This window comes from Miscanthus floridulus, chromosome 16 (genome assembly GCF_019320115.1).
Source record: "Miscanthus floridulus cultivar M001 chromosome 16, ASM1932011v1, whole genome shotgun sequence".
Lineage (NCBI taxonomy): Eukaryota > Viridiplantae > Streptophyta > Magnoliopsida > Poales > Poaceae > Miscanthus > Miscanthus floridulus.
In genome coordinates this window covers 113,462,843-113,478,009 of record NC_089595.1, presented here as the reverse complement: position 1 = coordinate 113,478,009, position 15,167 = coordinate 113,462,843, and the positions used below count along the sequence as shown (strand labels likewise).

The following is a 15,167-nucleotide window of genomic DNA, read 5'->3' as shown; positions in this document are numbered from 1 at the left end:
CTGCTTCGCGGGGATCGGGGTCAGGGACCAGACAACCATCCCCGTCCCCGCCATCCCCGACGGGGACAACATTCCTACCAAATCCTTCTCCGTGGAGATTAATTATCCTCCATCCCCGTCCCCTGATAGAAAAATTCACCGCAGGAAATCAGGGATCGGGTCCCCGTTGACATCTTTGTTTACAACTAGGCCTGGATATAGCCAGTTCGGCTCGGTACGACTTGGCTCGTTATGGCTCGTTATACAAACAAGCTACTCCCTCCGTCCTATATATTGAGTCGTTCTGAGAAGTGGCGCTTGTACCAAGGACATGGATAAAGGACCTGCATACCCCTAGTACCCAATGATTCCATCGGATAAAAGAAGTGTGCTAGTACAACCGACAGCAAATCAATTAAATGTGCATGTATTCTCCACCACCGCACTGAGTTCTTGAAAACCCACTACCTACCGTGATCAAGGCCATCCACTATAGAATATTTATACATAAAAAATGAACCAACCCATGAAAACATCTCATTCACTCGTCTGGAAAACATATTACCACCAAATCATAGCGCCAAAACAAGAGGCGCTCTTTTTTACACACACAAGGCAAAACCAAAAATTTAAACCAGCAGGCGCCATTTTCACTTCTCTGGATATAAATCCACTGCCCAGGGCATCCCTTTCAACCAGTCCACATTCCACTTGAACCATTCTGTTTCCATGGCCATAGACTTGAATGCAACACCAGAGGAGGAAGGAGAACAAATGCCAGATCTGGACAAGGCACCAGGCGAACAAGATGTCCATGATTCCTTCCAGGTAGCAATCAGGTGAACATCATGAAGCTCAACTTTACCTCATGTCTCCCTTGAAGGTACAGGTCTGGCTGATGAACAAGTTGGAGGGGCCAACCATAGAGGGCACCACTTCGATTTCAATCATGGTCAAACTGAGGAACAACAAAATGATGTTCAAGGTAAGCACATCTGGTTCTCTCCCAAATTAAGTTTGCACTTGTTCTAATTTTCTCTCTGATTCCTCTACTAAAATGAGCGTGCTTCGATTTTTTTTCCTCATTTCTCTATCTCCTAAATTGAGTGCAGCAAGGTAATTTTATGACTTGTTGGATTAGAATTGTGTGTAGCAAAGGTTTCATGCTGTTGAAAAAGGTAGAGAAAAGTTTAATCTTGTATGACTATGAACTGTTCTCGTGTCCTAATCCCTGTTTTCAGGACGTCCGATTAATCGCGATTAATCGCGACTAATCGTCCTGGACGGTTTTAGCAACTCGACCAGGGCCTCCGAATAGGCCAGACCGTCCAGGAAACTAGTCGTCCGATTAATCGTCGTCCAGCCGCGATTAATCGCCCGTCCAGGCTGTGCTAGTCGTCCAGCCCGTCCAGCCTGAGAGTGGGCTGTATCTGAGAGCTGGGCCTATTTTATATTTTGGCCCAAGCCCATTAGGGTTTCCCTTTCCTACCCCCTCACTCCCTCAGCCTCTCACTCACACGGCAGACACACTCACTCTTCAGTCTTCTAGTCTCTCACCTCTCCCAGTCCAGCAGCAGCCCTCCCTCTCCCTTCCAGCTGCTCCTCCCCCTTCCAGCTGCCCTCCCTTGGTTCCCTGCTGCTCCTCCCCCTTCCAGCTGCCCTCCCTCTCTTCCTTGTGGTTGCTGCAGTGCTATAGGCACACAGGCCTGTAGATCCAGCGGGTGCAGAACTGCAGATCCAACTGTGCAAGGGAGGAAGACTGCACGAAGAATATGAGCTCCTCCTCCTCAGGTCAGTCATCACCTCCTCGTTCAATCTTGGTGCTTTGAAGCTTGAAGCTCTGTTTCTCTGTGTAGATCTAGATCGACAGAGGCAACGTGCAGTGGAAGTGTACATGAACATCCTTGATGCTGAAGTTCAAGGAGAAGTTGGTTCCGCTCCAGCCTCCTCAGTTGCATCAGGCTCTACTGCTGCTGCTGGTAAGTGTCCAACTGACCTATCTAGAGCCCAGAACATGTAGTATATTAGTGTGTGTATATTAGTTTGAGTAACTATATAATGCATATGGTATATCAATTCCCCATATATAGGGGACGACCAGGACGACCAGGGGACTCGTCCAGGGTCGATTAATCGTCCTGGACGACGACTAATCGTCCTGGACGTTCTGGACGGTCCCCAGGCGTCCAGACTCGACCAGCCGTCCTGAAAACATGGGTCCTAATTTAAGGCACTTAAAAGAAACATTAAGGTTGCACTTCAAAAAAGATTAAATTGATGAGCATGGCAGCAAAGGTAGCAAATAAAAGTAATTTTTTGTACCATGTCAACAAATATTGCACTGCTAAATCGATTCTTGTCCATTATTATTCCATCCATGTGAACCTAATTAATATTATTCCTTTCTCTATCATAATTCAAGTAGGGGTCATGATTTTTTACTTTTTATTCACCTGAAACCACCAGACAGGTCAATATTTTTCATTAGTACAGTCCAATTCATAGGGGAGGATAACTCACAGGTGCACTTCAAATTGATAATAGAAGGTGACAATGTTGGCTACGCATTTGATTTAAATGATACGCACGAAGGGGCACAAGACAACCTACATGCGAGTGCGTATTTTCATTAGTACCAAGGCATGTCAAAATGTATCCAAATCTATGTATTGACAATACGCACACATGATCAATTTTTTTGGTAGGCGATGACGACATTCACTAACCGGATGAACAAGATGCCATGGAGTTTGGTGTGTACACAGATGGTTTTGACGTCACATTTGATGAAGAGGAGTTGCCCGACTCAGATGGCGAACAAGGTCAGGAAACCCAGCAAGAAGCAGCATCAAATACGACCAAGAATTTGACACAAAAACAAAGGCAAGACATATATGAAGATTTGCTTTGGCATAGCAGTAATAGAAAATTAAAAAGAAGCTGCACAACACTTATTGCTGCAAAGTATGGTGTCCATGTGCGTACAGTACAACGGGTATGGCAAAGAGCTAAAAAATGCAAGGCACAAGGCATACCAATAGATGTCGGATCAAAGAAACCTAAGAATGGCGGAAAAAAAAATTTTTGAAGTGGATCTCTCAAGGGTCGTTGATACCATAAGGTCACTAGCCAGTGCCCTCGATGTCAACAAAAGCATTTTACACATGTGGTTCAAAGCTGGAATGCTATGACGACACAGCAGCTCACTGAAGCGATATTTGAAGGAAGAAAACATGAAGGCAAGGCTACAGTGGTGTCTCTCTATGCTAGATAAAAGTACTCTGCCATATGATCCAAAGTTCATTGAAATGAAAGATATTATCCACTCAGATGAGAAGTGGTTCAATGGGACCAAGAAGAATAAGATTATGTACATGCACCCAGATGAAGATGACCCACACAGGACAGTGCAAAACAAGAATGCCATTCACAAAGTTATGTTTTATTCAAGTATTGCAAAGCCTAGGTTTGATGATGAAGATAGATGCTATTTTGATGGCAAGCTAGGCATTTGGCCTTTTGTCCGAGAGGTACAAATCTTTGTCATTTTTTTACTTTGGGCATGTAAAATAATTTTTGATGTTGCATTAATTGTCATCTAAATTTCAAGAACCTGCACAAAGAAGAAGTGGCAACAGGCCAAGGGGCACTCCAATCACAAAGACAATGAAGGTAGATAGACGCACAATGAGATCTTACATGATCACCTACCTGCTACCAGCTATAAAAGCCCGTTGGCCTTGAGAAGATAGACACAAGACAATATGGATTCAACAAGACAACACGCCTTCGCATGTACCAGCAGATGATGCAGAATTTGCTGCTGCAGTCGCCAATACAAGCCTTGATATACGCCTTTTAAACCAGCCTGCTAATTCACCTGATTTGAATTGCCTCGACCTTGGTTTCTTCAGTTCTCTCCGGTCGTTAACAGATAGAATCTCATCTAGAAATATGGATGACCTCATCCAGAATGTGACTATAGAATATGAAAACTACAACCCAGTCATTCTAAATCGGGTGTTCCTGACACTCCAAAACTGCATGATAGAAGTTATGAAAGACAATGGAGGGAACAAGTACAAGATCCCTCACATGAATAAGGAGAGGCTAGAGACACAAGGCATGCTTCCTAAAGCTCTTAGCTGTGATAGGCACCTAGTTGAAAGGGCTTTAGAACTGTTGAGCAATTAATGGGGGCTTTCATGCAAACTAGCAGCAAGGATGCTTTTGCGTTGGTCAGCAAGTAATGCTGATGCAAACTAGCAGCAAGGATGCTTTTGTGTTGGTCAGCAAGTAATGGTGTTGTATAGATGCTTTTGCGTTGCTCAGCAACTAAAGCTATTGTATATGTAACCATGGTTTACTTTGTGTTTGTTCATATTCGATGGATTTATCATTGTGCTATCCACTTCACATTGCAAGCACGACAAACACAATAAAATAAGGCACTGCACATAAACCATTACTCCTCCAGAGTACAAGCAACCAAAAGAGCATTAGTACGTTCTATATATTGTTGCAATCATGCCTAAACAACAGCAGCAAAACACTACTAGGGCCTATGTACAATCAAAAGGCCATGCGGGAGACAACTTGTGTACAGCCTCCATCACAAGCAAAAGGCCTCCACTATGATCTTGGTAATTTACGCCTAGTGGTAATAATGTTTGCCACAAAACATCTGTTAACGCACACTTGAAGCAAGTGATCAGGTGTGTTACCTATTCTTCATAGTGAGTCACTTTCCACCTGCGAATGGCCACGCAAATCCACGCCATCATGCACCCAGCTTGCCTCATCGTCCGTTGACATATCAGAGATGCTGGCCTTTTGGTCTCCAAGTTCGTCCTTGGGGCTGAGGTCCTGCTCCATGTCCTCCTTGCCTCTATTGTTCTCCAACATTTGCTTAGAGGTGTCCTGCTGCTCCTTCTCCTTAGACCATGTCTTAGGATCCTTCTCTTCCTTGGTAACAATTTGCCTTGCACGTTCTTGCTCCTGCTCCTGGGATAAAATAAGCTGATGCCATTCATGAAGCATGCGCCTGCACACAGTATGTACAGATGGTTATTAGACAGCCATCCTGAAGCCCGAAGGCTAGCTGATTACGCAACAACTAGTATATTGCCCGTGCTAACGCTACGGCGATAAACCATGTTGACATCTTAAAAGAAAGCAGCACCATGTAAATCTACCCCCTATAATATACCAGTTAGAATAAATCTACAGCCACACAACAAATGTCTGCTCCACAGTCATGACCTATGCTACATCCACACCCATGAATACACATGTTTATGTTTATAACATGTGACTTTATAGTTATAGTAAAAAATTAAGATTGTAGGATAGTAGACTTTATATGAAAATTATTTTGTTGCTGAAATATGTTATATAGAAAAGAATTGATAAGATAAACATGTGCGAGTGCGTCTGTAAGCAAAAACTAAACTTACGTAACAGAAAAATATTAGATTTTCTAGAAGAAGGTAAAATTGCATTTACAAAGAAACAAATACTCAAACTAATTTTTTAGCTCAACTAAAAACAGAATGATTTATATGTAGCACACGCTACAAATTTGGTATGTGAAACCGCAGATAACAACACAATATTTAACAAGGAGTCAACAAGATCACTCATAATTTACAAATGGGAAAGCAAGTGTCAATAATTTCCTTAATCTCTGGATTCAGAGAGAAGAGGTTCCGGAAAAATTCAATGTGATATGAGCATAAAAACATAGTGTTTTGAGCAACATTGGTATACATTAACAAACTCAAAAATAATTAATAATTTGAACTTTCATCATCCCAATATTTCCTTATTTATGCATCTGGTCGTCTTATTGAACCCACAAGGCAATCCATTGTACATTTATTATTAGTTGAATCCATGGGCTCACATGTACCATCAAACAGAAATTTAATCGACCATGTTTTCATATTCAGTAAACAAATTAAATCTGCAAGGACAGTTACTCCAACAAGTTAGAAAAAGATGGGACAAAATCCAAAAAACGAAAATTAAATTACATTAAGGAATAATCCCATTTAGTTTGACCTGCAAATGGCATTGTATCAAAGAAAGTTAATCTTCCAATCTATCAAAGTTCTCTATAAGACTTCCAAGGAAAAAAAAAGGCTTGGGACAAATGCAGATACAGGTTAAGAAACATATTTTCTCTCACTAAGCCCGCAAACCAAGGCATCTCTCTCTCTCTCTCTCTCTATATATATATATATATATATACATATGTGTGTATATATACATATGTGTGTATATATACATATATATATATACATATATATATATATATATATATACATATATATATATATATATATATGGTACTTAGCTCCCACACGTTCTACTTGAAACCACTGAGGTAGGGTATGCTGGCATCACTTGGCAATAAGACTGACCTCAAAAAATAATTGCTTGCTAACACATAGAGCATACCCTAACTCTGAACTGAAAAATTCAACATGTATCACCTATGTAGGAATTCAAGATAAGACTGATTTTCTATTTTCTTCACTTTAGTAAGATCCCGCTAGGTAGATAACATATATGATTCACCTTGTGTTTTGATGTGCTAGCATGAGCAGAACAGGACTATCATTAACAATTTCAGGCACGAAACCCAAAATCCATATTGCAGTAAGAAGGAAAACTCATCTTTCCTTGTCAGTATCTAAAAGAGCCTAATTGTAGTGGGTGGCCTTGATTAATGATCTCTAATTAAGCTTGCACGCTCGCTATTTTTCCTGAAAGCAACAATGTTCTGGCTTTTCCAAAGTGCGAATATGCAGAAGCTCTCCGAAAACACATTATGCAACAAATCTTGATTTACAGCTAGGCGTAGTAAGCATTGGCATAGTGCCAAAACATTCTTTAGCCTAATGTCACATCTAATCAGATGCATCATTAGATCATGCCTTTCCACTCTAGCTGCACAGGCATACTACCAAAACAATACATAATAGAGGATTGAGCAGTGTATAAAAAGAAGGGAAAAGAAAAGAGAGAAACATTCTCCCCACAACCCAAAGCAAAACATGCATATATATATCCTTTAATCAAAATTCATTGAGACATACTTTCGGTCCATAGTGTTTGAAAAAAAAATGGCTTTACATGATCAGGATAGGGTTATCAGTTACCTCTCTAAATAAAAAAGAGGTCATTCAAGTATGGTACAAAGTTTCACTCACATACTAAAATACTCTGAACCTGAAACAGTAAAGCACAAACTCACCTGATGCAAGAATTTCATTCTTCAAGACCATTGCTCAACTTACAATTTCTTTATCAATGACTTCTCAAATGCCCTGGCATTAGTGTGGGAAACAATATGCTTTTAGTGTATTAGGCTATTAGCAGCAAAATGAAAGGAGCAAACAATGCCCATGAAGGGATCAAACCTGGTGTGACGGAACTTGCATAATTTGAAATATTGGCATTGTAGAAATATCCTACTCCTGGATCTGAACGGCTGCTAGGAAATTAAACAATTGAGTCCCAGAATTTCATTTTATATTAGTGAATGCAACTCTACTCAGATAACTCTCCGATACAATAATATGAGCAGCTATTTCTTCCAGGCAAATATCTAAGAAAATATTATCATGGACTGCATCCCATATTGCTTTGTCCTTTTCCATCTACAATTATGCACATGCATGTTAAATAAGCAATACATCATTATCTTTATAAAAAAATGAGCAATAAATCAGTAAAAGGATTACTGGGTCCAGTAGTTCCTGAATCCATTGATAGGAAGTCAGACAATTGACAGAAAAGGCTCATATTGAACATAAGAAAAAAATTACATCTCTTCTGTGCTACTATTTGCAAATTGATAAAAGTAATCACATCTCGCATTGAATTGAATTGAACTAATAAAACAAGCATGTGGGCGAGAGATCTACAACAGACCACATAATGCCATATATAGTGCTACCAAAGTGAAGATTGACATAGTGCAAATTGATTTTCTGTAAACTCCAATGATAAACAGTCACGAAAAAAAACCCTCCAATGATCCACAGACATGGAAAACTGCACATACGTGGAAAGATTATATTAGAGTACAGAAGAAAGAACAAACCTTCAATCAACGGGTGTAGGCCTTGGTACACTGGATCCCCACTGCTATGCGCCTAGGAAGATAAAGCAATCGACGGCGGAGGGAGAGAGATCTGGGTGGGGGAAGTGGTGGCCTGCGGACTCCGGGTCCGAGCAACGCGCCGCCGAGCGGTTGGAGTAGAGGACGTCGTTGTCGGGGGCGCGAGCATGATGTCATCGCGAAGTGCTGAACAGCCTCCTCGAAGCGGCCAGCTGCGAACGCCGCGTTGCCCTTCATGGCCTCACCTTCGCCTTGTCCGCAATCGCGGTGGCGGCTGGTGCTGATTGGTGTGCGATCCGGCTCCAGACATTGACACCCGGCTGCGAACGTCGCGTTGCCCTTCACCTTTGCCTCGCCCGCAATCGCGGCGGCGGCGGCTGGTGCTGTTTGGCGGGCTCCAGATATCGATACCGCCGTCTTCCTCATTGAGTCATTGGCGTGACCGCGGGGCAGCGCCCGCGTGGCAACCCCGGCGGCGCTGGGCAGGGTGGATGTGGATGGACGCGGGGCGGCGGGGTGGATAGTGGTCGAGGGAACAGAGGCGCGCACGGATTGCGGAGGGAAGTGGGCGGACTAGCGGTTGCCAGGGCGGAGGAGGCGGCGGCGCGGAAACTGCATACTGGCGCCGATCATGCGCGTGGGAGGTCCGCGGGAGGGCGAGAGAGACAGACACACTAAACATGAGCCGTCGGATTTAGACGAGTAATGAGAGAGAATGACTAAGAGATAATCTGATGTATCTGTTTTAATAGTGTTATATTTTATGGGTGTATTCGTGGACGTGGATGTAGCATAGGTCATGACTGTAGAGCATATATTTGTTGTGTAGCTGTAGATTTATTTTAATTGGTGTATTATAGGGTGGGTAGATGATATAAGACTTCATGGTCTCGTACTCAGTGACGTCCAGTTAGCAGGTTTACATAGAGGCCATTGTCATTAGCTTAATCAGATTAGTAATTAGTAGTTTAGAATTCTATACTTCTTGCTTTCAAATTTAGGTAGTATAATAAATTTTCTTCTCATTGTGTCTTTTTCAGTCGTTCGCAATGGTTCCTCAAAAGAAGTTCAGAGCCTGTTCTGATATTATTTAGGTGTGCTTACTATAGTCTTGTGCGACTACTTTTTGCTTCTTAATTGCTACCAGATAAGCTCAAGCAGGTGATGCCGATTATTCTGGTTCTTGCTACTAGGTAAGCTCCAGCAGTGATGCTGACCAAAGAAAATAATTTCATACACTGCTTTTTCTTCATCTCCTACTTTCAGAAAGAATGTTTTATATTGCTTCATTAATTATTCAATATTCATAATAGATTGTTGCAGGAATTATAGCTTGCTCGATGGTATTTGGATGCTTTTCTCTTATGTCTCATACATCTTTTTGTATCAAGATCCAAGAGAATAATACTTTAATTGAAGATGTTTTGTTAGGTTCCTCAGTTAGTGAAGATGGATCATCGTCTTCCATGATTGGAGATTTCAAGACAAAATCAGGAAGATCCATTACTTACTGAAGATGCCACTACAAATTATCAGTGCACCAACTTCAGTATTTTAGTGCTGGCAGCATAAACATTCATAGTTTGCAAATAATTAGTGCTGGCAGCATAAAGTGGCTTACCCCAAACCGCGACGACCTTGGCTCGAGCACGCCCAGCAATGGTGCTCACAGCAATAAGGTCCTGTGGCTCTGTCTCGGGCACAAATTCATCGTCGCCGGCAAGTAAAGAAGAACTCTCATCACCTCCTTCTTCAGGCGAATCAGGGATCAACTCGAACTGATCAGCTCCGCCTTCCTGGGTATCTTGAGCAAAATCTTGACCTTCAATGGCGATGCAGTTCCGCTTTCAGTCCCACCAAGTTCCAGGACGATGATCTCGGCCACGCATGCGAGATGCAGGCCGCATCCCTCGGGTTGATTGGATCCCCAAGGCACGCCTCATCCGCAGGCGACGGAGGAATCCACCGGTCCCGTGCGGCCCCTTGCACCCTGCCATCCGACGAACGCCTTGGCCGCACGCCGTAGCCCGTACGTCGGCAAACTGGGCGGGCCCACGCCGCCGCCGATGGACACGACGTGGATCCGAACGGAGGGGCCGCCTCCTGGCTCCTGGCTGCCGTGGCGCAGATCTAGACTGAGGGTCCCAAGTCCTGACTCCCGGCTTCCGTGGCGCGGCAGAGGACGTGGCCGGAGGAAGCCAGGGCGGAGGAGACGAAGATGGCTTAGATCCGCCGGTGCAGCTCCGGCTGAGGAAGAGAGAGAGAGGGGCGGAGCCGGGCGGGACAGAGGATGGTGTCGGCCATGTGGCGGTGGAGGTGCCGGTGGACGGCAGGCCCCAGCCGTGCCGGCGGAGGTGGTGGCAGACCCGACGGTGACGTGGCAGAGGTGGCGTTGGTCGTTGGAGGAAGTATGTGCTTTTTTTATTGCGGGCCACGACGTCTAGACGTGAAGCGGCCGGCACAAGCAAAGGGATAAGGCTGGGGGTGCTGGGTGAGTGGACGTGGACACGGATAGCTGTCGGTATGGTATCTATTTTTAGACCTGTAAACATACCTCAGCAACACTCAGCCTGTTCGGTTGGCTGGTTCGTATCGTTGCTGGTTCGTGAAGAAGTACTGCTGGCTGGTTTGTGTGAGAGAAAAATAATGTTCCAGCTGGAAATTTACGATCGTTTACGACAAGCCACAGCCAAATGAACATGCTGACTGGTTTCGGCACAAAATTTGAATCCGACTCTTTTTCTGGGACCGAGGGAGCAGAAGACTAGCTCGGCTCGGCTCGTTAGCGAGTTCAAACTAGCTCGTTTGGCTCGTGAGCCAAAGCATAAAAAATACAGTAACAACAAACACATCACTTGCATGAATGAAATAAACAATGTAAAGATAAATTTAACGATGGAGAATATAAGATGCACTAACGAACAATTCCATTCATCCATACACAGCTTACAGCATCATTGACTGTTTTTTCCGAGTGCATATATTTTGAAAACCTTGACTGGTTTTTCTCCCCATATCTTCATTCATTGCAGTACCAGTTTGCAAACTTAGAAAAAAATGATTGGCTATAACAAGACTGGAAAGGGCTATCTGAAGCTTCAGTTGATCAACCAGAGGGAAGATTTCTCACTCAAACTTTTTTCAGGAGGCCTCTTGAAGGTAATAAAAAAAATGCATTCATTCATATCCCCCATCTTCTGAACTTCTTATTTTCCAGTATAAGTCTGAATTTTTGAAGAAGCATTCATTCATGGTCTCCACCTGAACAAAAATCCACTTATGTAAGATTCAAGTTGATTGATGTCTCCAACAAGGTAGCATTTGTGAATCCAAAGGCACCAGTGTAGCCACGTTTGGCACAAGGGAAGTCTTGGAGTGAAGTAGGCCTTCTGTCAATATCATTCCAAAATTGCGACAACCGTTTCAGTAAGACAAAACATTGCACAATGTGTATGTTTTTTACAAGAAATTATTTTAGTATTCTGCTCTCAGCTCAACTTTGTATCGACAAAGGAGAACATACATTGTGGAAAAAATTAACTACAGTCACCAATATAAGAATGTGACTATTATCTTTGTTTTTACAGATGACAGTCACCTAGACAAGTAGCTATGATATTACAGAAGCAGTTCCGTTTGTTGAATGGGGTGAGGAAAGGAGATAACTCGTGCCATTGATTTCATTTCCAGTTTCACTACTAACTTCCCTGAACTTAGATTTGCTCCAATTTCTTTAACTGGTGCAAACTCAATGTTATGCAGTGGCATAACTCATATTTGCATCAATTTCTAGACATGCCAATGTTATGTACTCTCTCCATTCCAAATTGTAAGTCCTTCTGCCATTTCTAGATTTCATTAAGCATAATCAGTCCAGAACAATAAACTGCAGATCCTTTGGACTCCTTATTGCAAAAAAAAAAAAAAAAAAAAAAGGATACAGTTCCATGCTGCCACAGTTGTTCAATATCGGACATAGTCAAATGCAGCCAAGTATGTTCGATGTCATATTGTTGTAGCTTCCAAAGATTGCATGCCATAAACAAAACATACATTATTAGTTCTTACTTCACTGTTGCAGCACTTATACCTGTTAGGCTGTTACCTTCATGAGTCAGTTAATTAGCCATTTCCCCATTAAATTGTAAATGGTTAAATGTGGGGAGGACCTAAAAATCTATGACTGATACTGTTCATAAGAAAAGATTCATTGTCACAAATGAATCATAAAGAATAGCAGGTAAGGTAACAACTGTCACTACTAAGTCAGCACAGATTTAACACTAGTACACTCCTGGTATTGTGCCACTGGTCCACTACACGGTGAAAGGAGTATTTGTGATAATTTAGCTGAGTTTTTCTCTTTTCAATTCCTTTTTTGGCTGTACCTAAGGATTTGAAAATCTCAGTTCTCACCACCTAATATACTAGTTTGAATGTTCTCAGCTGTCAACATTTCTTTTCTTTTTTTTCATATGCCAATCTCATAAAGCAAATCCTATTATTTAGCATTATTCCAGAGTCTGGAACAAGAATGCTTTCCACAAAAGGGGTCCAACCATCAAGAAGACCCAATCTACTTAAGAAGAGCTGTAGCTATAGGTGTAACTCTACTTCTGCCAAATCAGGATCTCAGTCAGCAAATTAGCAATACTTAATGCAGTCACACATGAACTGCACCCAGAAGACAAAGAAAAAAAACATATGTCCACAAAATCTTATGATGATACACATTGGACCAATCAACTCCTCGAAGCTAGCCTTAAACAGAAGAAACCAAAGTATAGTCGTTGCTAATGCTACAAAACTAAAAAAATGAGTCCACAGAAGCAGAGCCAGGACCCAGAGATACACACTAGCAGCTATTACTGCGTACCGTTGGGTGGCGCGATCTTAGGGGAAGGGCGGCAGCCGCAGCATGGCGTGCTCGGTGTCCACCGGGTCCGACCGCGAGATCTGCAACAACACCCCAAAAATCCCAGAACCAGAACCCTCCCTAGATCAGCAACTTTGCACGAACAGGAGATGCAACGAGGAACAAGCACTGGTTTCGGCCAGGAGATGCACGAACCGGGTCGGGGAGGACGGGCTTTGTGTCGTCTGCGGCGGGCCGGAACGGCGGCTTTCGGCTCTTCGTCGGCGCCCCGGAGGAGGAGCACCTCCCAGTATCCGTCGCGGCCACGGTGGGGTTGGAGCCAGAGCCACCGGAGAAGGGACCGCCAAGGGGGTCACGAAGGCACACGGCCTCTCGCTTCTGGTGGACATGATCCGGGGAAGTGGTGGATCACCAGTTGGGCGGCTCACTTCGGCTGGTATCAAAGCGGACTGCGACCGAAGCTGTCGCTTTGAGAGAAAAATATTGATGGATAAGTCAGCTGATAAATTCAAACGAACAAGCCTGTTCTAACGATTTCGGTGCCTGAGCACAGCCGTCTTCAGCAGTTCAGCACTGCTACTGCCTGTTTCAGCAAGTCATACACAGCAGTCAGATAGACAGAGACTCGTCGTGCATTTGCTTCCTCTAGAAATGAACAAGGTTGGTTTCGCGAAAAAAAGAAATGAACAAGGTTGAGCTTATGCTTGATCATGTATGAACAATATACCAAATCTAAATCTAACGGCAGCAGCACCATAAAATGCCCAGAGAGCACAGAATGTCCAGATCAAACTAGAAACAATAGCAGCATATTTATATAATTGGGCGATTCTGAAATCTCGAAGTAGCGAAGCACATGAAACAAAGTCATCTGGCTGTAAGGAGTGTAAGCTAATACTACCACATGCCGATCCTGTTCCAGGCATTTGCCCTCACGGCTCACACTGCTGTGTAGGATGACAAGCTAGTTTGGTTTTGATTTACCATTCCAATAGACACAAGCTATTAATGCGTACAACCCAATATGATACACAATTTATTATGCAAGTTACAGAAATATATCTCGAAAATCCACATAATACCAAAAATAATAGGTTGCCATTCTATAATTTTTGTTCTCCTGTAAACGAAATCTAAACAAAAAATAATAGGTTGTCATTCTATAATTTTGTTCTCTCGTGAAATGAAATCTTCTATGTTTCCATTCTTACGCGAAGTGAAATTTGAAAGTTGTTCCTAGTAGAACGATATTTGTTTTAGGAGAATAATCAATTTCCATGAGAATAATAATTTTTCATGGTACACAAGTAGAACGATTTCCATTAATCATGTTTTTAGTCTTTTTTTTTTCCTAAAACAAAGAATCATGTTGAAAAAACAAATTATTGCTCCACTGTGTGATTTATTTTTCATAGAAGAAAGCCACAGGCAAAGAATACAATATAAGTCAGCAACAAGAATGACATAGTACTAATTTTTTTGAGCAACTGTGACAGGCACTCTGCCCTTTCATTATAGTGTAGGAAAGCAGAAAATAGTTATATACAGTTCCAACAAGGAAATTAAAGAAACCAACTAAGAAAACAGACAAAGTACTAGAAACTAATTGACAAATATATATTGCCCTGTTCGCTTGGCTGATAAGCCATGACTGGCTGATTTATTGTGAGAGAAAAAATATTGTTCGTTCGCTGAAAAAAGCAAGCAAATAGGGCGATAATTTAGCAAGAGACACACGCTTTCTGCAATTACACGTCCATTTCTCAGTACATGGAGAAGGTGTCCACTTATACAACTTACTAAAGTTACTACACTTATACAGCTTATCAAAGTCCTGATCCTCATTCTCGCAGGTGGTCCACGTTCCATCTCCGAGCAGCGTATGCAGAAAATAATGCATCCAGCTGTCTTGTAGTTCTTCTTCAATGAAGTACAAGTTGAAGCTTACAGTCACACTTTGAAGATCTGTGGCGTTTGCGAGCACGAACCGCAAGAAGCGGAGTTCGCAGCCAGTTCCCGTCATTCCCCTGAAATCTGCTTTGCGGAGGTTAGGTAGAGAGATATTGCTTGATTCCCAGTGGTCTGGATGGTTGCAGGTGAAACTGAAAGCTTCATCACCTTCTGAGTCATATTCATCCTGTTGCAACATGAAACCATGCATATTGCATGGTTTAGTGAGAT

At 42.6% G+C, this 15,167-nt stretch overlaps 1 long non-coding RNA gene and 1 pseudogene across 5 annotated transcripts; both read right to left on the bottom strand.

The window, feature by feature from the left end:
- Positions 1 to 392: 392 nt before the first annotated feature.
- On the bottom strand, positions 393 to 10,722 carry LOC136512203 (uncharacterized). 5 transcript variants are annotated; one of them, XR_010773002.1, is made up of 6 exons: positions 7,407 to 10,722; positions 7,241 to 7,313; positions 2,663 to 5,023; positions 2,500 to 2,585; positions 845 to 937; positions 393 to 762 (listed from the first exon to the last, which is right to left on the bottom strand). It is a non-coding gene; the product is annotated as an uncharacterized lncRNA (long non-coding RNA). The 5 variants fall into 5 exon arrangements; XR_010773004.1 differs by having other exon boundaries at positions 393 to 937; positions 7,407 to 9,632; positions 9,732 to 10,721; XR_010773003.1 differs by having other exon boundaries at positions 393 to 937; positions 7,407 to 7,477; positions 8,093 to 10,720.
- A 293-nt stretch (positions 10,723 to 11,015) lies between these two features.
- Positions 11,016 to 13,474, bottom strand: LOC136513776 (uncharacterized; annotated as a pseudogene).
- Positions 13,475 to 15,167: the final 1,693 nt, after the last annotated feature.